Here is a 20,893-nt window from a genome sequence, read left to right as displayed (position 1 = left end):
GGGACTTGTTTAAGACAGAGGTAGCTGGGATCATCGCATCCAGATTTTATCTTTCCTCTCTCCCTCCAACCATCTCCCCCTCCTTCTCTTTCTTTCATTCTCCTCCTTTGTAAAAAAAAAAAAAAAAAAAAAAAAAAAAACTGAATTATTAATCCCTATTGGCAAAATGTATATTTCATCTCATAATAAAATTTAAAGTTTTATTATATAAAATTGTATGTGCTATGTGTATGACTGTGTGTGGGTTTGTGTATATGAATGCAGTTCCCGAGGAGGTCAGAAGAACATGCAGGATCCCCTGGGGCCAGAGTTACAGGAAGCTGTAAACAACCCCATCTGGGCACTGCAGACTGCACTTGGATCTTCTGGAAGCGCAGTCTTATTCTTAACCTGTGAGCCATCTCTGCAGCCACCATAATACAATTTAAAAGGGTCAGACAGATGGCTTTTTCCAAACACAAAGGGCTACCTGTCAGTTCAGGGTTGTCTACTGCTGGTTCTCCCGCACTCCAGTGATGCCGCCAAAATCTAGGGCTGAGGATCTCTCACAAAGAAGACAATCAATTTAATTTTTATCAATCATTTTATATCTTTAGAATTTCATCAAGGCTGGGTAAATGGCTCAGTCAATGAAGTCCTTGCCTGAATTTGGATAGCCAGAACTTTTGATAAAAATGATGACTGTATTGGCAAGTGCTTGTCCTCTGCGCACTGGGGAGATGGAGGTAGAAGTGGGGCTGGTACTCTTTGAACCCTAGTCAAAATAAAGCATCAGAGGTTGTCCTTAGGTCTCCAGACACATGTATACCACACTTGTGCACACATGTGCATACATGAAAACACACACAGACACACACAGACACAAACAGACACACAGACACACACAGACACAAACAGACAGACACACACACAGACACACACACACACAGACACACACAACACACACACACAGACACACACACAACACACACACACAGACACACACACACACACACACACACACACACACACACACGCTTGCACAGATGCAGACATGCACATATACCAAAACACAAAATAATGCCATCAAGCAGAGTGAACCTGTAAGTTGAGTGAAAAATAATCAGTACAGCATAGAAACCATTGTTTGTATTTTCTTGGCCTGGTGCTTCAGTGTTATTGTTAAAAAGCTTTTACTGTGCCAGGATAGTGGTTACTCATCTGGCGGCTCACTGGAAGCATCTGGAGGGATTTCAGCTTCCTGCATCACGGGGTAAAAAACATATGGATTCCTAGGCTCATTCCATCTTGCTGCATCATAGAGTCAAGTTTTTACTTGTTTTGTACATATATAGTAATTTCATAATTAGTGGGGTTGGGGTCAAGTACCTTAGATTTGTCTTGTTCAGTGTGGTGGTTTGAATGAGATGTCCCCTATAGTTTCAGTCATTTTAAACACTTGGTCCCCAGGTGGTGGCACGGCACTGTTTGGGCACTTTAAGAGGCGTGGCCTTGCTGGATGAAGTATGTCATTGAGGGTAGATTTTGAGAGTGTTGGCATTCTTTGCCTGCTTGTAATTTAAGATGGGACCTTTCTAGCAGGATGGCACATTTTCCTTGTGTGATAGTGATAAACTCTTATCCTTCTGGAATAGTAAGACCAAATTAAACCCTTTATTCTATAAATTTGCCTTGATCATGGTATTTTAAAACAGCAATAGAAAAGTAAGACACTCAGGGAACATCATAGAAGAAAGAATGGAAGACCTGGGGGTAGGAAAATGTTTTGAAAAAAAGCCATCTTCTAGGTGTGAGATGGCTGCTGCATTCATGAAGTCATTGTAGCTATGGTTACCAATATAAGACCAGCACCAGACTGGGCCAATTAACATTTCATCACGGGTGGAAGAGGGGCTGATGAGATCTCACCCTTTCCTGAGGACAGTGTTTGCCGGGGAAGGAGGTATCACTTTCTTCACTGGTGTAGCCACCTATAAATCGTCTGTGCTCTGGTAAATAACCTCTCAGACATGAGCAATACCTACTGAGCTCAGGGGGTCACACGCACACAAAACACATAAAGGTAGGGTGGGGGGGCAGTGTTGAGAAGAAGAATTTCAGCAAACGTGGCAAAAAGAGGGGAATGTGGGCATGTGTGAAAATGGAGAAAATTCATTACAAACACACACAAAACTGTCAGAGAAGTTAACTTTTAAAAAGATTTTCTTTGCTCACCATCTGTGAAGGTGTGATTATTGTTTCAAGTCGAGCTAATAAACATGACCAAAGAAAGGCTACCTTTAAGAACTATAGTATGTGGAAGATATTTTCTCAATAATTTGCAGAGACTCAGGATGTGGGGTTTTAAACAGTTAATGAAGAGGCGGTATTGCTCTTGTTTGGAAAGAGAAAAATATATAACCACAGTGTCTATAGAAACCAGTCTCACAGAAGTTCATAAATGTGTGGGTATCGCATCTCATGATCATAATTCAGTAATGAAATCAGCCATAAAGCCGTGGTTACCTACATGCTTATAAAAGCATGTGATTGTTTAGACTCTGAACATGTTACCATCTTATTGCATAGGCCAAAGCCAATGAAGGCTGCTTTTAAAATATTCTCTCTGTGTGCTGTCTTTGTGTGTGTTGTACACATGTGAGTGTGCAGGTGATCACCGATGTCTATTCATTTAGAGGCCAAAGTAGTTCATCATGTGCTGTCCTCTGTTGCTTCCAACTGATTGCCTTGAGACAGGGTCTCTTGCTGAACTAGAAACTCATGACTTTGTCTAGTCTGGCTGGGCAGGGAGCTTCGGGATCTGCCTTCTTAGACCCCTCCGGTGTTTGGGTTATTGCTGACTTTCTACTCGGGTGGTAGGATTTGAACTCAGATCTCATGTTTGTATGGGAAATATTGATATCAGCAAAGCATCTGTCTACCCTAACACTAGGAAGGAATTATTAGAGGATTTTTTTTCTATTACTGTCTTCATGTTCTGATAAATTTCTCTCCTCTTTGAGATCTGGGGCCTCTCTTTAGAACAAAGGCTTCAAAATATCCTTTGAAGATAAGGCCAGGTGTCTTGCAATCACCTGTAGTGGAGTGTTCTCTGAACGCTTAGAAGAAACCAGTAAGGAAACAGGAAACTAGGATATCTAAGGGTTCCTTTGCTAACCATCTTTCAGCAACTCTCAGGACTTTTTTGTTCCCTTGTATTATCAGGCATCCACTCTTCTGGGGAGACAGAAATGGAAATAGTCACACCTGAAATATTGAGCATTTTCCTAAGTAGAAAAATGGACCTCATCTTAGGTCATGATAATGAAAGCATTGTGTGTGTGCGCGTGTGCGCACGTGAGTGTGTGTGTGCATGTGTGTGTGTGTATGTATGCACACACATGCTGGGGATCGAGGGATGGAAGCAAGAAAGCAAATGTTTGCAGTGAAAAACAATCTCCTCTGGGGATAAGGACAAAGAAAAACTCTGGTATTCATTTACTTATTTTTTTCATTAAAATGTACAAACTTCATAACACCATTAGAGACAATTTGGGAAGCACAAGCTGGCTAAAAGTCTTCCAAATTCATCTCCCTACCTCTGGGCAGTGAACATCTCCTGTGCCTGCTCTGTTTCCAGAGTTCAGTCATCTTCCTATAGTCTGTCAAGCTGCCTTTTAAAAGAAATCTGTACTCTGGGGATTTGCGAGGCTTTTTTGGAAAAAGTATGTGCTGATTTTTGTGGCTCGTGTGAACTGAAGGGTGCACACAACTCACCGAAACACTGATCTGAGACAGAGTGGAAGCAGCAGGCCCCAGGGAGCCTGGATCAACAGGATGCCCACTTTTTCCATGCAAGGATCCAGAGTCCTGCTTCAGTTAGAAGGTTAGCCTTGATCTCAGCCCCAAATGATTTCAGAGAAGCCACAGTCTCATTTGAGTCTTCTTTGGCTCACAAACCATGAAGCTGGAGCAAGGCTATGTGATCAGATTAAAAACCAGGCCTTGTTCTTGAGAACATTACAGAAAACGGTCCAGTAATCTGTGCATTGAAATTTATTTATTATTGCAGGTATGTGTGCACATTCATTGCATGTTGTAGAAATCAGAGGAAAACTTTGTGGAACTTATTCTTTCTTTCTACCTTCATATGGATACCAGGGATCAAACTCAGATTGCTTGGATTTCTTTCTTTCTTTTCTTTTTCTTTTTTCTTTTCTTTTTGGTAAGGGCCCTTTACCCACTGACCCATCTTGTTGGTCACATTTATTAACTTAAAAAAAAAAAATTGAGACAAGGTCTCATGTAGACTACTTCAAGTTGCTATAGAGCCAAAGCTGGCTTTGAATACCTAATGCTCTTGCTTCTACCTCCCTAGTACCAGGATCACCACCATACCCTGCTTCTGTATGTTCAATTTTAAAGCAACATTGGCAAGATGCTATGGCTTCTCTCTCAGTGTGTCTTCATTACCTGCATTGACATCAAACTGTTCATCTACTTGTAGTTCATTCTAATCTGGCTTAATCAAGGATCTTCAGTATGACTTCACATGTCCCTGGAAACACATGTAGGATTTCAATAAAGAGTTACCTGTGGAGTCCTTTCTTTAATCATGTTTGGAGACCTTTAAATGTTTGTCTTTCTTTTTTAAAGACATATTTTATTTTAAAATCAGGTATATGTGTGTATGTCTGTGTGTGGGTATATGCATATGAGTGCAATGTTTACAAGGCCAGAAGAGAATATGAGATCTCCTGGAGCTGGATTTACTGAAGGTTGGAAGCCACTGGTTATGCAACTCAGGAACCTACCTGAGTCCTTGTGTGAGCAGTATTTATTCCTCACCTCCCTCCAGTACTCTTGTCTCTTCATAAATGGCCTCTGTCTTCTTTTTTCTGATATTCCAATTTGCGGTTTGACCATCATTTATATATATTTCTGTATTTTCCTCTCTAAACTTAAGCTGAGACATTTCACGGATAGCCATGCTTACCAAAAGTTGGGTAGTCATCCTGAGAATTGCACTCTGAGGTGGCTTCGTCATTGTGTTGACATTTCAAAGTATACTTACGCTCAGAGGCTATGGTGTACTGACCAGTATGATGTGCTAATACAGGTGTGTGCTCAGCGTTAGTGAGCCAACACTCAGTTTTGACTCATGGATGATCCAAATAATTACTAAGTGGCTATCTCCTCATTTCACACATTCTTAGTTCTTGATTTTTTTTTAAAATAATGGGTGTGATCTGTTCTCCTGCTTATGAGTTCAACACTCAATTTCATTTTCTTCCTTACAAAGTTTAATTTGATTTTCAGTTGAAATATTTTTCTAATCCATTTTCTCCATTATTGATCACATTACTCATAGTTGCTTATTATTTATTTATTAATTTATTTTTAAAATTTCAATCTGAGAGAGGGTTTCAAATATCCTAGGTTAGCCTCAACCTCACCGGATACCCGAGGATCGTCCTGTGCTTCTTATCCTCCTGCCTCCACCTCCCAGGTATTAGGATGGCAGATACCATGTTATATACACAGTTTTATGCAGTGATAAGGTTGGAATGTAGGATTTCATATATGCTAGGCACCACTCTACCAACTGTGCTACATCCTTATCTCCATAGTTGCTTTTATTTTCACTTTTATATTTTACCACATACTTATTTATTTTGTGTGTGTGCCATGTGTCCATGTGGAAATCAGAGGACAATGTGCAAGTTTCAGTCTTCTCTTCCCACCATGGGGTCTTGGGTATTGAACTGATGTCATCTTATTTGGTAGCATCTTTTACCGACTGAGCCATCTTGTTGGCTCCACAGTTGCTTTTAAGTACCTATTTGTTTTGGGCAGTTATTAAGCCACCCTTGAATCCATTTTTACTGTCTAATTTTTCATTTCCTTGTTTCTTTCAGTGGGATGCCAAACACTGTGTGGACATTGTATAGACTTTAGGGGTGGTAATATCTTCTTTCAAAAGAACTATCCACAGGTGGGGGTGGGTGTAGGGTCGCCTGTTCTACATCTAGATTTGTAAGAATTGAGTTCACTGAGGTGTTGCCTTTGTACAACAATTAATTGACAGTTTCTGAGGGTTTTTTTTCCTAATCCTCCAGGAACTACAGCTGGCCTCCTTGGGGGGTGTTTCAGGAATTACAGATGGCCTCCTTGGGAGTGTTTAGAACTCTAATCTTTACTCCCTCAGATCTGTGATGAGATCTCAGAATCTGCTCTCTGGAACAGCTTCTATTCAGCGTTGTCATCTGTTCATTTTAAGAACCCCGTAAACTTGGACGTGAACACCATCAAGAGTCAGGCTGCTTGATCCGAGATTGCTTTATGAATGAGAATCTGGCTCCTGAAGTTTTGGGCATCTCATCAGAAGTGATGTCAACGCTTTCTCTTCGGTGACGTGAAAATGGATAAAATTCTGAAGGCCTCCTTTCCATGTAGCCACATACTTGCACATGGCCTATTCCTGTATTTGTTAATTCTATGTTACTCATAATCTGCAAAGTGTTGAAGGAAGGAAAATCCCTAACACTCTCCCTTTGAATAATTAAAACACCCAGATCATCCAATGTCCCCATAATGTCTAGCTCCTTCTTTTGTTATTTTGGCTTTGTCTGATCTGTCTGTCTTTACAGTTCCCTGATTCTTCAAATAGACTTTCTTTATTTCTTTTTTTAAACTTGTAAACATTTCATCCAGAATTTTTAAACAGGAGTTTAAGCTTGAAATGTTGATGAGTAAATATAAATAATTTTCCAGTGAAAATTTTCTGTGATGAATCAGGGCACTGACTAATGACTTACATCAGGCACAAGTATTAAACAAGTGCATTTGTTGTAAAACTTAGCACCATTTTGTAGATTTTTATACAATGCAGGGAGGGAGAGGGAGAGAGAGAGAGAGAGAGAGAGAGAGAGAGAGAGAGAGAGAGAGAGAGAGCCTGATAAAGTTGTATTGCCCTCATAGCTAGAAGCGAAAATCAACTCAAAGTTTTTCTATATATTTATTTATTTTCTCTAATTTATCAGCATGAGGTTAGAATAGGGTGGAAGAAGCAGGAAACTCTTGCTAGCTTTAACTTATACTGAATGAAAAAAATCTTATTCCTCTGTCTCACATTTCCCTTTGAATTAATGATGCACTAAAAATGACCATACAGGGATGGATGGGTGGTGGAGAGATGGCTTAGAATTAAGATCCCTCGTTGCTTTTGCAGAGGACATGGATTCAATTCCCAGCACCCATAACTCATAAACATTACACTCTTCTGACATCCATAGACACCAGCCACACAGAGGGTGCACATTCATACATGCAGATAGCATATTCCCACACATAAAATAAAACGAACAAAAACAAAAACAAACAAACAAGCAACCTGTCAGAAAGGGCTGGAGAGAAGGTCCAAGCATTAAGAGTACCTCCTGGTTATAGAGAACTCAAATTCAGTTCCCAGTGCTGTGTCAGGTGACTTGAAGCCACCTGTAACTCCAGCTCTGGGGGACTTGATGTCTTGTTCTGGACTTCTCGGGCACTAATACACCTGACATACATTTACACAGTCACACAAATAAAACAAATGAATATTAATCTTTTTAAAAAAATCTCATTATCTTGTATGCAAATTTCTTGTAATAAAGGCTATTCATGCTATATAAAGATTTGATGGCACATACATTTTCAAGAAGAAAAACCCTCTCTCGGAGCAGTGGTCCTCACTATTGCTAACATTAGGCCTACTTTACACGACGTCTTCAGATGATTGAAATTATGGCCTACCAACTTTGCAAGTGCATGTGTGACATAGACACACGAATAAACTGTCAATGGAAAACAATGAAATGGTCCTGGTGAAGTATAAATAATTTTCTGGTGAAAATTATCTGTGATGAACCAGGGCACTGATATATTACTTAAAATAGGCATGGATAGATACTTGGGGAAATGCTTTTGTTGTAAAACCTGCCATCATTTCGTAGTTTTTATCCTATGGAGAAAGAGAGAAAGCACAATAAAGTCGCACTAGTGGTTTTTCTAGCAGTGTAGCACTGTGGTGAGGATTTCAGCAACTCAGCAGGGACTTAAGGTGCATCTGTAGGGTGATGGCTATGACTAAGATTTTTATGTAATATTATAAGTGCAAAACTACATAAGAGAGAAATGGAATAATTTTATCTCCAACTCAAAATTAAGTAATGAAGTAAAAATTAAAAAGTTACTTAAATAGAGTCTTAAGAGGAAGAATTTCTGGGGCAGGAGGGATGGCTCAGTAGTTAAGAGCCCTCATCCTTCTTGAAAAAGATCAAGATTGAATTCTCAGCCCCCACTTAGGATGGTTTGCAATCACCTCTAACTTCAGCTCCTGAAGACCTGATGGCCTCTTCAGGACTCACACATTCACATGTATACAATTTTAAGAAAATAGCAATATCCAATTGCAGTATTAGTTAAGTGAATATTAAGTGCCTAAGTCAGGAAAAATGCAAAGGAATGAAATTTAACACAGCAAAGATATGTTAAGATGCAAAAGCTGTAACCATTTTAACTAAAATCATGTTAGAGAAGGGACGAAATATAAAGGAACAACAGGCAGAAAAGGGAAAATCTCATCCATGAAAAAATATTTTTTCTTTGCTTGAAGAACAAAATTGAACCATCTCTTCCTCCCAGGAAAGGATATTGCTAAAACAAGATGATGCAGAATATTTCCAGTCAATGCTCAAAGTTATGTTAGGTAAATGCAAGTGAAAAAATTCAAACACAAAGATAACATTTACAGAAAAAAATGCTAAGTAGGACAGTGAATGTTATTTTATAATAAAGAGGAGACTTCATGATAAATGAAGCTGCATGAACCTTTATTCTGCAAATAAGATTATAGTGAAACACACAGAGAGAAAATGTTGTGCATACAAGGATAATTTGACAGAAATGCAATATCTGGAGAGACTCTAAAACCTCTCTGGGCCATTGCCAAGTAAAGCAGACAAATATAAATCTGCATGCAGAGCACAAAAATGACTGTGGGTGCCAGAACACAGTGGAGCAAGGCTTTCAAACTATTCCCAATATATAATTGTCTATCTAACCCAGTCACCAATCAAGTGTGAAAATAAGGCTGTTTTTAGACACTAAGACACCCAACACGTCTCCTTTCATTGCTTTTATTCTCACAAGGCTACTGGCGCACGTATTTTAGCAAAATTACAGAGCAAAGCAATGGGGTGACTTAATAAATACATCTAAGTATAGACTTTACAAAGAAAGGATGTATATTTAGCTCCATAGAACACTTAGAAAGCCCTCCCTCTATTTTGGGATTACAGAGAAAGTACTTAAAATGTTTCCAAAGTCAAAAATCATGACAACGACAATCTCTGACCATCACATGACAAAATTACAGCTACCTAAGAATGCATTCATTAAAGAACTCTAATGTTTTAGCACTTCAGATTAATAAGATAGTAACAACAGAAATAAATATCTTGTCCACAGATAACTGTCAGGTCAAAGAGAACCATAAATTTCTTCTGTGCCCTACTGAGGGTACAAATGACACATGGAAGCACAGGTGCTGTTATATAAATCCAGATGTGACAAAGTGGGTAAATCATACGTTTTACTAATGAGGTTATGAAGATTGCAATAAGACAAGCATATAAAATGTAGGAAAAATAAGTGTAAGAGCGATTTAGGGTAATTCAAAAGTATATATGTATATATACTTAAGACCTAGCTATTTAAAACATTCAGTAAAAGCATGTACTTCAGAGAGAGTTAATAAAAATAATGGGGAATAAAAGGAGGCGGGGAAGACAATGTGCAGAAGGATGATGGTGGATTTAAAAGTGTCCAAAGCGGAACCATTGTGAGGTAAAAGTTAAAGTGGGCAAAGACCATCTGTGAAAAGACAAAGTTCCTGGACAGCTCAAGGCTACATTCAGTGCTTACTAAAATCTTCAAACACTGAAGAAATAGATGTTCTAGGAAAATATTAACCACTAAGCTATAATTTAAGGGAAAAAAAACCAAATGTATACAAGGAATAGAATGGGGGGAAAACCTGTAGCTAGTTCTTAAAAACCATGTAGAAAGTCTTAAAATGAAGCCCAAGTCAGGAGTCATGGAGCCACAGTCTCTGAGTACCACATGATAAAATTACAGGTAGTTAAGAAGGTGTCAATTAAAGCACTTTTTAATTTTCCTTCTTAAACTTTTTAATTTTAAAATTGACAACTATAATAATAACCTGTTTATACATAACTCTAGTGTTAAAGAAAACCCAAAAATTTGTTACTATTAATGTATGTAAATTAGAAAGAAGAGCAAGGGTTGGATGAAACATAGTAGCTGGCATCTAGGAGATGAAGCCTGCATGCCTTGGGGAGGGGAGCTGCTGAGAAAAGCTGGGTTCTGCAGACTAGCATGGGAGGCTATTTCAGAGATGCTCAGAGATTTGCCCAGCAGGACTTAGGAGATGCACCTCAGGACACAGAGTTGAGAGTGCATTACTTGGGTGAAAGTTCTCACTCAGGGTAGTTTCAGGGTTCTTGAGGCTTTTGCCCACGTGAAACTTCATTATGACTTCCAGGCTATAAATCATGTTCTGAGGAGTAGAACCAGAGGCTTGGTTGACTCCAGACCACTGGGGATGGTGACAGCTAGGAGAAAGACTTCATAATCATTACCAGGAGAGGTGCGGAGGGATTATTTCCTCTTCCTCCTCTGCTCCCTACCTCCTTATCCCCTGCAACCTCAGACATGCAGTTAGGTAGATGCCCACTTTCCACTCTTGACACCAGAGACAGCACAACTCTTCTTTGCAGGACTACAATCCTTCCATAGAAAGCCTACAAGGCATTATATGGAGTCTCTCAATGGAAAAAAAATCTGTATTTCAGTGAGCATCCCTCAGTAAGCCCACCTGTAGTCCACACAATGTGCAGTCTACCTTTAAATTGGCTCACTCATCCTAGAGAAGGCAATCAATATCAAATGTTTGGAGGACAGGTTCTTAATATTAAATACAGATCAATAGAAACATGGAAGTGAATAACAAGGAAAAATCTTTGAGGAAATGAAAGAGTGTGGTGGGGAGCAGAAGAAATCTGAGCTGATCTTCCAAAGCATAGACAGTCATTAATATGCTCAGAGGTACAGGAAAGATGAGAAGAGAAGATGGCATACAAGGAACACAGGTCCTCAGGCTGCATACAGAAAATGCCTTGACAAGAAATGAATTTAGTAGTCCAGAAAAAAAGGAAAAAAAAAAAGACAAGGAGGAGAAGGAGTTGGAGGAGGAGGAGTTGGAGAAGGAGGAGTTGGAGGAGAAGGAGGAGGGGGAGAGGGAAAGGAAGGGGAAGGGGAAGAGGAAGAGGAAGAGGAAGAGGAAGAGGAAGAGGAAGAGGAAGAAGAAGAAGAAGAAGAAGAAGAAGAAGAAGAAGAAGAAGAAGAAGAAGAAGAAGAAGAAGAAGAAGAAGAGGAAGAGGAAGAGGAAGAAGAAGAAGAAGGTCCAACATGCTTGTATCAGGACATCTGAGAAGGGACAAGAGAGAACACTGGGTAGTATTCCTTCAGAGCAACAACTCTGGCTCCTTGAGGCCCCTTACCATGACAGTTGAGAACAGCAGTGGCTAGTTGGGTGTGGTGGCACATGCCTTTAATCCCAGCACTTACAAGGCAGAGAGGCAGATAGATTTCTGACTTCAAGGCTAGGCTGGTCTATAGAACCAGTTCCACGACAGCCGGGACTCCTCAGAGAAACCTTGTCTTGAAAAACACAAAGTGAAAATGACAGTGGTTTAAAAAAGAAAGCTTAGACTCCTTTTGATGAGAAGCCATAAATACATAAATGACAATCAAATGGCATTTTCAGGAGTAGAACTGTTTTCCAGACTTCAACCGACTTTGCAGCTGAAAGAAAATAACTTTGGTATATAATTGTGACCCTAGACAACAGGCCAATCTCATATGCAATTCATGCTCCACAGTGTAGTGGAGCATGCTGAACTCTGTGGTCTGTACTGCCATTGGACAATATGCTAAGATCCGGGGCATGTGCCAACTCCAGAGGCTATGTGGATGTCTGTGGTGTCTCCAGAAACTACATGGAAGTGGAAGTCTGTGATCCCTGATCCTACTGACTGCAAAGGGCAAGGAAACTACTTTTACCATTGTATTGGTGATTGCAGACTCACAGTTATGAAAGAGGGACATAGACTTTTTTGACACCCACTCCCATAAATAACATCCTAGACGGGAAGCCACAGAAGAGAACACTTAAAAATTGTGATAAGGATGCTGAAGTGTAGCTCTCCACAACTGATGGCTTCTGGTGGGGGTGGAAAAGGATTCAGTTTTCTTCAAGGGACTGGCCACAAGGAGTTTGATCATACTTAGTGATTATATGGGCAATATAAATTGGACTTGGTTTCTTCTTCTTCTTCTTCTTCTTCTTCTTCTTCTTCTTCTTCTTCTTCTTCTTCTTCTTCTTCTTCTTCTTCTTCTTCTTCTTCTTCTTCTTCTTCTTCTTCATTATCTTCCTCATCCTCCTCCTTTTCCTCTTCCCCTTATTCCCCTTCTCCTTTCCCCTTCTTTTCCTTCCCCTTCTTCCCCTCCTCCTCCTCTTCCTCCTCCTCTTCCTCCTCCTCCTCTTCCTCTTCCTCCTCCTCTTCCTCCTCCTCCTCCTCCTCCTCCTCCTCCTCTTCTTCTTCTTCTTCTTCTTCTTCTTCTTCTTCTTCTTCTTCTTCTTCTTCTTCTTCTCTCTTCCTCTTCCTCTTCCTCTTCCTCTTCCTCTTCCTCTTCCTCTTCCTCCTCTTGTGTGTGTGTGTGTGTGTTTGTGTGGTTTATATGGGTATCATATTTGTCTAAGCTTGTGGATAGAGAGTAGTGGAGGACACCAATATCTTGCTCTCTTATATTTAATCTTATTTTTTGAAGCAGGATCTCTCACTGAACATGAACTCAGGCTGGCAGCACGCTCCAGTCTCTACCTTTGGTGTTGCATGTATGCACATGGCGGCTAAGCTGACATAAAAATTTCATGTTTTTAAGGGAGGCAGGAATCCATTTAGTTTGGATAAAATCCATCTCTTGTGGTTCTGGTCTTCCCTTCACCATGGAGTTGTTAGTCACTGGCCAATGAGGATGAATGGAGCAGAGTTGCACAGAATTCTGGATGGCCTGTGAGTATGATAGAGATGCTGACACTCTGGGATCTGCTTCAGGAGACAGATCAATGAATTAAGGGTTTTGGGGAAGGGGGTAAGAATATTCATAGTGGGTACAAGTCATTGGCTGAAGGCTAAGGTAGTGACATGTCTCATTAGCATGGGGGAGGCATTCCAGGAATCTCAAGTGCTTGCCTGACAGGTTCTTATAGAAAGAATGAAGCTGAGCCTGTAATCTCACCAAGAAGGGGTGGGGGTTTGGGGATTCCCAGGTAGAGAAGAGGAAGCCCGAATGATAAAGGGTGTCTGCCATTTTTCAGAGCTTAGGGCTTTCTGGTTATGACAGACTTTTACATTAGGGTTTTCCTGACAATTTCTCACCACTAATCAATCCTCACAGATCCCTCCTCCTATGCCCCTATGCATGTTTTTCTATGTGCTGGGTTTTGTACCTAAGTCCTCAAGGTTTCTCGTTAATCATTCTTACCCACTGAGCTACCTCCTTCCCAGTTGTTGTAGTGGAGTCATGACTCAAAGTTAAGTAATTCAACAAAGGTTAGCAAAATTAAATAAAGCCTTAGAAGTAAATAATACTCAAATTTAGTGATAGATGGATGTTCTGTATACTGTCTACATCAAAAGAGAAAGTATAAAGACAGAGGACAACACAAGGATGCATTAATATGAGGAGCCATGGCAGAGTAAAATCATGTTTTCATGATAGAGACCAACAGAGAAACAGAAAACCAAAGGAACTCTCCAGGGAGGCAGGTATGTCAGTGATGAGGGCACAAGCTAAGAGCACCTGGCATCACCAGAAGACAGCAGGGTCCAGGAACAAATTTACCCCTATGGCTTTCAAAAGGAGTGTGGCCTTGGACACATTGCCTTCTAATGCAGGCACTTTCAGATGTGTGAAAGAAAAGAAAAGTTGCGATCCATGGAGACTGTGTTGATCTGCTAACCATAAGCATAGAGAAAATGATGTAGTATCCACATTTGAGATCTGACAGTGTCAGAGGGCCTGGAAAATGGAATCAGTGGGGACAGCAGAAAGCACAGAGTTGGGCTCTACTAATGAAAAACTTAGTTCAGTCTCTCTTACTACATTGATTAATTAATTTGTCTTTTGTACATGTGTATTCAAGCTTGTGCGTATGACATAACATGTGTGTGGAAATCAGAGGACAGCTCATGAGAATCAGTTGTCTCCTTCTACCATACAGGGCTGGGGACCAAATGTTTTTACTGGTGTATCATCTTGCTGGCGTGAGAATTCCGTTTTGATGATAGGAGAGACTACCATAGAAAATAAGCAAGATCACAGGACTTTCCCAGTTGTACAAGATCATAACTTATTACTTTAAACAACCAATTCTACTGAGGCTGGAAAGAAAGGCAAAGTTTGAACATTGTGTGAAGAGGCTCTATTTGGTGAACTAAGGAAGAACAGAATCAACAATTATATGAAATTGCCAAGATAAATACCAGAGGAAAAAAGCTGAGAGTAGAATTGGGCATAAAGGATACCAAATTTCTGACTAGAAACATATTTAATTTTCTTAGACATCTTTAAGAAAAATTTCCATATTCTGGTTATATACTTCATTGTGATAAACATAAAAAACCCAAAAGAAGGAAATAAATACAAAATGTTCTAGTGGCCTGGAGATTAAATACCTTCTGATATTAAAAAATAAAACCTTTTTAATTCTTCCAGTTGGATAACTACACATATACCCTAGCCAGTGATATGAGTCCTAAATAAAATATTAACAATATAATTTGCTTGTTATTTTGGTAGCTAAGATGAGTTTAATGCAGGAAATAAAGGAAAGATTAATGAAAGCAGAAACAAATCTACAGTCTGTTCTTTATAGAGAAGAGATCAGATTGAACGTACACTACGTATTGAAAGAGAAAAATATTAGGTTCTGGAGAGATGGGTGGCTCAGCATCTAAGAGCTCAGCTCCCTTTGTTCCTCCACAGGGCTTGGGTTCGGTTCCCAGCACTCACATCTCAGCTCTCAAGTGTCTAATACTCTGGATCCAAAGGATCTGATGCTGTCTTTTGGCATTTGTGGGCATTGCATACATTTGTTGTACAGACATGCATTCAGGCAAAACACCCATAAAATAAAAATAAACCTTCAAATTTAAAGAAAACTTCTGGAGTATCAGGAAAGGATATTTTAAAAGTACCTAAAAGCTTCAGTCAATGGTATACGTGATTACCTTAGAAAAAGCATCCACAAAGAAGCAAAGATGGCTAACACAGTTACTTCTGTTGCTTTGGTCCTTTTGAACAAAATAATGAAGGTAGTAAAAGAGTATAAATATCGTAAAGACAGCAGGTTATTTTAAATTATGAGTGACATGTCCGGTACCTGGAAAAGTCATGAAAATAAATTGAAAAGTTGTTAGAACCCCAAAGAGAGCTTATTAAGATAGTGTGTTATAAAACAAATATATAAAAGTCAATAACTTTTTATACCATTAATAACTAGCTAGAAATTATAAGGGTTATAAACATCACCTAATTACAGCAGCAAACTGAAAGATAATTAACAATAAAATGAAAATAAATGCATTGAAATAATTTAAAGACACACTGAAAATTTTAGGAGCCTTGAGTATAATTTCAGATAACAACACAAACAGGGACTTAAAACAGCTGCTCAAAATATTTGGTTCCAATATCTTTTGTTGTGTGTCTAGTAAGACTGTAAGACTTCTGCTAACAGAGCATCACAACTGCTATGGCTCACAGCAACAAAGGTTTTTTTTTTTTTTTTTTTTTTTTTTTTAATCACAGTTCTGGGGACTCAGATCGGAGGACAGCATACTCTCTTTAGAGGCTACAGGGGAGGATTAGTTCCTGGCCTCTTGGTCTCTGGTGCTACCAGGTGTTCCTTGATTTGCAGGTTCACCACTATGTTCTCTGTCTCTGAGCTTAGAGCTCTGTTTCTTATCCCACGTGTTTCTCCTTGTTCTTTTTATAAGGATATATGTGGTGGTGTCTCACGCCCATCCAGAGAATAAAAAAACAATCTCCTCAACTTAAGATTAGTTTAACATTTAGAATCTTTTACAGTTTCAGATGTATGTAATAGATTTATTTCTGTATCCCCCACTTTAGCCACTCTTATCTCTATGCCAAATCTCCCACCTGACCCTTCCTCCTGCCAACATGTACCCCTTTACGTTCATGTCTTTTTTTTTTTTTTGGTGGTCCATTGCATTTAATTAGTGTTGCTTACATGAGCATGAGTGGGAGTTATCTATGAGAACAAGGGCAGCTTTCCAGCAGCTACATCATTAGCGAATATGACTATCCATTTCTCAGCAGCCAGCAATCAGTAACTGTTCTTCAGGGAGGCAGGGCCTCATGAGTCTCTACTCTATTTATGCTGAAACACTGATGGGTCTAGTCTTGTGCAGGTAATTATATTTGCTAACATTCCCTTTCCCAGTAAATGACATTTATAAATTCCATGGGTTGAGACTTTTTAGGTCTCTGTCTCTATTCAACCTTTTATCAAAAACTCTTGTAGAAAAGTTGGGAAATGCACACAATTTTAAAGAAAATATAATAAATCCTGTCTTAGGTTTTTTTGTTTTTTTGTTTTTTGTTTTGTTTTGGTTTTTTGTTTTTTCTGTGAACAGACACTATGACCACAGCAACTCTCATAATCAACAACATTTAATTGGGGCCAGCTTACAGTGTCTGAGGTTTAGTCCTTTATCATTATGGTGGCCTATAGACAGAGAATGGTGCTAGAAAAGTAGCTGAGAATTCTACATCTGAATCAGCAGGCAGCAGAAGGAGACTATGTACCACATTTGGTGTAGTTTGAGAATATATGACCTCAGAGTTTACCCCCAGAGTAGATACTTCCTCAGCTGAGGCCACACCTCCTAATAGTCCCACTTTCTATGGCCAAGCATTCAAACACATTACTCTCTGGGGACCATTCCTATTCAAACTACCACACATTCACGACATATAACTCTTAGGTACTATCTCAGTTAATTTATTTGTATTCCTAACAAAATACCATTGACAGAAGGCAATGTAAGGAGGAAAAATTCATTTTGGCTCACAGTTTGCAGATCTGTCCATCATGCAGGGGGAGGCAAGTGTAGGAATATGAGGTTGCTGTCACATTGCGTCTAGTCACACAGCTGTGTTGCAGCTCCACACACTCTTCTTTTAGTTTTTCAGTCAGTCAGGAATCCCATCCCATGGTCTCCACCACACAGTTAAATCTCTCTAGAAAAAGCCTCACCTCCTCTCCTTCAATTTAACTTTCATACATCTTGGCACATTTGTCTTTCACACTATCAATTATCTATATGCATATTATATATCTATCTTTATATTCTGTATCACCTATTCATTCATTGCCTGTAATCTATGCTTTTTATAGTATCTATCTATACATGTGTCATATATTTTTATAAATGTATGATATATCTATGGCCTATCTATCATTTATCTATTGACTATCTATCTATCTATCTATCTATCTATCTATCTATCTATCTATTTATCGATGTAATCTATCTACCATCACCATCTGTGTACTAACAGTTTATCCTCTATCACCTGTCTATGTACTATCTATCTCTATGTATCTGTCTGTCTGTCTGTCTGTTTATTTGTGTGGGGTGTAGTGTCTACCTCTCTATTATCTATCACCTATATGTGTATTTACTATCAATCTATACTGTCTATATCAATTATCTATCTATCTATCTATCTATCTATCTATCTATCTATCATCTATCTATCATCTGTGTACTATTTATATGTCTGTTATCTATCATATATCTATGTTCTGTCATCTATCTATCTATCTATCTATCTATCTATCTATCTATCTATCTATCATCTATCAATCATCCATCATCTGTCAAAAACCTATTATTTATGTATGTGTCATCTATTTGTGTATCAATCTATGTATTACCTATTACTCACACATCACTTATTGTCTCACTATGATCTATATAGCATCAGTATATCCTCATATCATTTTCTTCTATCTATGCATATTTTTACTTATCATATTTTTATTACCAGTCATCTGTCTTGTCATTCATCTATTTATTATTTATTTAATTTCCCATATTTGCTCCATCAGATTAGAAAGAATTCATTGAGTTATCACAACACAAATGTATCACCTTATGGTTCTTAGGTAAAAAGGTCATTGTGGTTTTTGAAGACTATATATGCTCTCTCTGGAATTTATATGCCTTTTTCTTTTGGAGGCATCAGTCATGTCATTTTCAAAATCAACTGTCGCATCCTTATATACTTCCTTTCTCTGCCCTCTGCCTTCTTCTTACATTGCTGCCTCTCTTTCCATCACCCCAGCCATTCTTCCTGTCCTTTATAAGGAGCCCACAGCAGTATATACAACCAAGAACTTTTTATTGATTGGTTTTTAAACCTAGATCAAAGACAGAAACCCTCGAGGCAAAGTTTAATGGATCAACTACATATTATAAAAGTGTAGCATGCTAATGAACTCCACAGATAAATAAAACTAAAACACATAGACAAAACGTTGTAATTATATGTAAAATTCAATACCCATATACTAAAATATTTTCTGCAAACCTGCAGCATATATAATAGTTTAAGCTGCATTGAAACATAAAAAGTCTCCTAAAAATATGAGCTAATGTAAATGAACAGAAGAAAAACGAACAAAGACTAGCATAAGCTATTCCACAACAAAGACTAGAAAATGCCCCAAATAGAACACATAAATGCTTGGCTTTATTTACAACCAGGCACTCACATTAAAACAGCTATGAAAAAAATGGCTTTTTGCCTGTTAATCTGAAAACAAATATTTAGCAATGATAAGATCTCGGAATCTTGAACTCAGCTCTTCCTCCACTGTGGACATGGCCTCTCATTCACTGGGCAGAGTCTTCATGAAAATGGTAGCACCATTTGGCCATAGAAGCCTTTAGTCAAAAGGACTTATGGAACCAAGCAAGATAGAAGCTTCTTTGAAATGGAAATGGTTGAAGTAAACAAGAAAAGTATTGCTTTGGGGCTCTATGAAAGTCATTTAAAAATAGACCAACATTACCATTTGATTTCCTTCCTATTTGCCCAGGATCAGACCCCTTCTGTTCCAGGCTGCATCTAGAGTGTTACAGAAGACCTAGTGTCACCTTTCCTTAGCTCTGCCACACTACCACAGTCATCATAATCTTTGCTTCAGAATGGTACCGCTCAGATACATTGCAGATAACTTCTGACCTGAGATTGAATTTACACTTATTTACTTATTCGTGTGTGTGTGCATGCATGTGTGTGTCACAGTCAGAAGACAACTTGCAGAGGTCAGCTTGTCAGGCTTGGTGACAAATACCTCAAACTCCTGAGCTGCCCTGCTATAAACTTCAAATGCGATTTATCAGATGGTTTTTCTCATGGCCACACTGGAGTGAAGAGATGGTGGAGGGGGGGAAGCATGGGAAGAAGCCATATGATATTTGTATATTTGTAACATATAAAGCAGTTCATGCTACCAGCATGATTCAGTCCTAGAGATGATGACCCAGTTGCTTGGCTGAAGTGGTGTCTATCTTATATTCCCACCAAATAACCCACCCTCCACCTTTGCTTCTCCATAGTGTTCTCCTTGAAAGAAACATATAGAGAGCCCTTTCTTCAGGAGTGAGGAGTTTCCCATATACTGTTTGGGGTGCATCTATATGGAAGATTTAGCTGATCTCCCTTGTTTTTGTTTGTACAACCATTTCTTTACCTCGGTGGAGATTCATGCTGTTTATGCTTTGAGTTATTATCCAGAACCTTTCCATTTATGTGGTTTCTCAGAAGACTTCAACCGCAGTGTTTGGGACTCTTTGGTTTTCAAGTAAGTTATTTTGAAAAGTATCGGGCCCTTGAGCAGGTACAATAGCCCTGCCTTGAGTCCTTGGTGTCCATCTTCCTAATGTAGAAGCCCAGCTTCCCCATCTTTCTCCAGGCCCCTTTATACCTGTGTGAAGTCTCCGTGAGAGGGATGAACACCACTCCCTGGCCTGGACCATCACAAACACCATCCTTCACCTGGGCAGCCTCTCTGTTCTTGTTTGCATGCATTAGCCCAGAGTGCTTTTAGAAGCCGTAATGATGATGGCCAGTATGGGGCACGTGTGTTCTACACTGAACGTTACAATTCTTACGACACCTGAACTTTGAGGTTTGTTGATTTGACTTTTTTATTATTTTGGGGGCACATGTTAAATACAAAATAGTTCTGTATTCATAGAAAACTGTAGAACTTAACAAAAGAATTATATTTTTAGATATGCTCTTCTTCATGTGGTGGAATTTGCTCATTTGAGGTAGAAAGACATCTAACAATACGTTTTCTCAATGCTATTCAGAGCACTCTATTATATGCTGGAGTGGTTTTATAGAGCCATCTTGATTTATATTTTCCTTTGACTAGCAATCTCAATACATGTTTTTAACATCTTCAATAGATTATTTTATTTTAACTTGTGGGGTGCTCAGCAAGTTGTCTCCTTAGGCTCCTGGGAAGAAAGGAACCCATCCTAGGGTCAGGCCCTAGCCTAGGGTGACATCTGAGAGCTTCCTTGCAGGGAGCAAAGGTGGGAGGAAGTGTCAGGCTTTGTAGCTGCCCTTTCAAATTTCACAGCTGAAAACCTTGAAAGTCTCCCCTTGGACCATC

This window comes from Mus musculus, chromosome 6 (assembly GCF_000001635.26).
Source record: "Mus musculus strain C57BL/6J chromosome 6, GRCm38.p6 C57BL/6J".
Taxonomy (NCBI): domain Eukaryota; kingdom Metazoa; phylum Chordata; class Mammalia; order Rodentia; family Muridae; genus Mus; species Mus musculus.
This window is presented reverse-complemented; position numbering follows the sequence as displayed.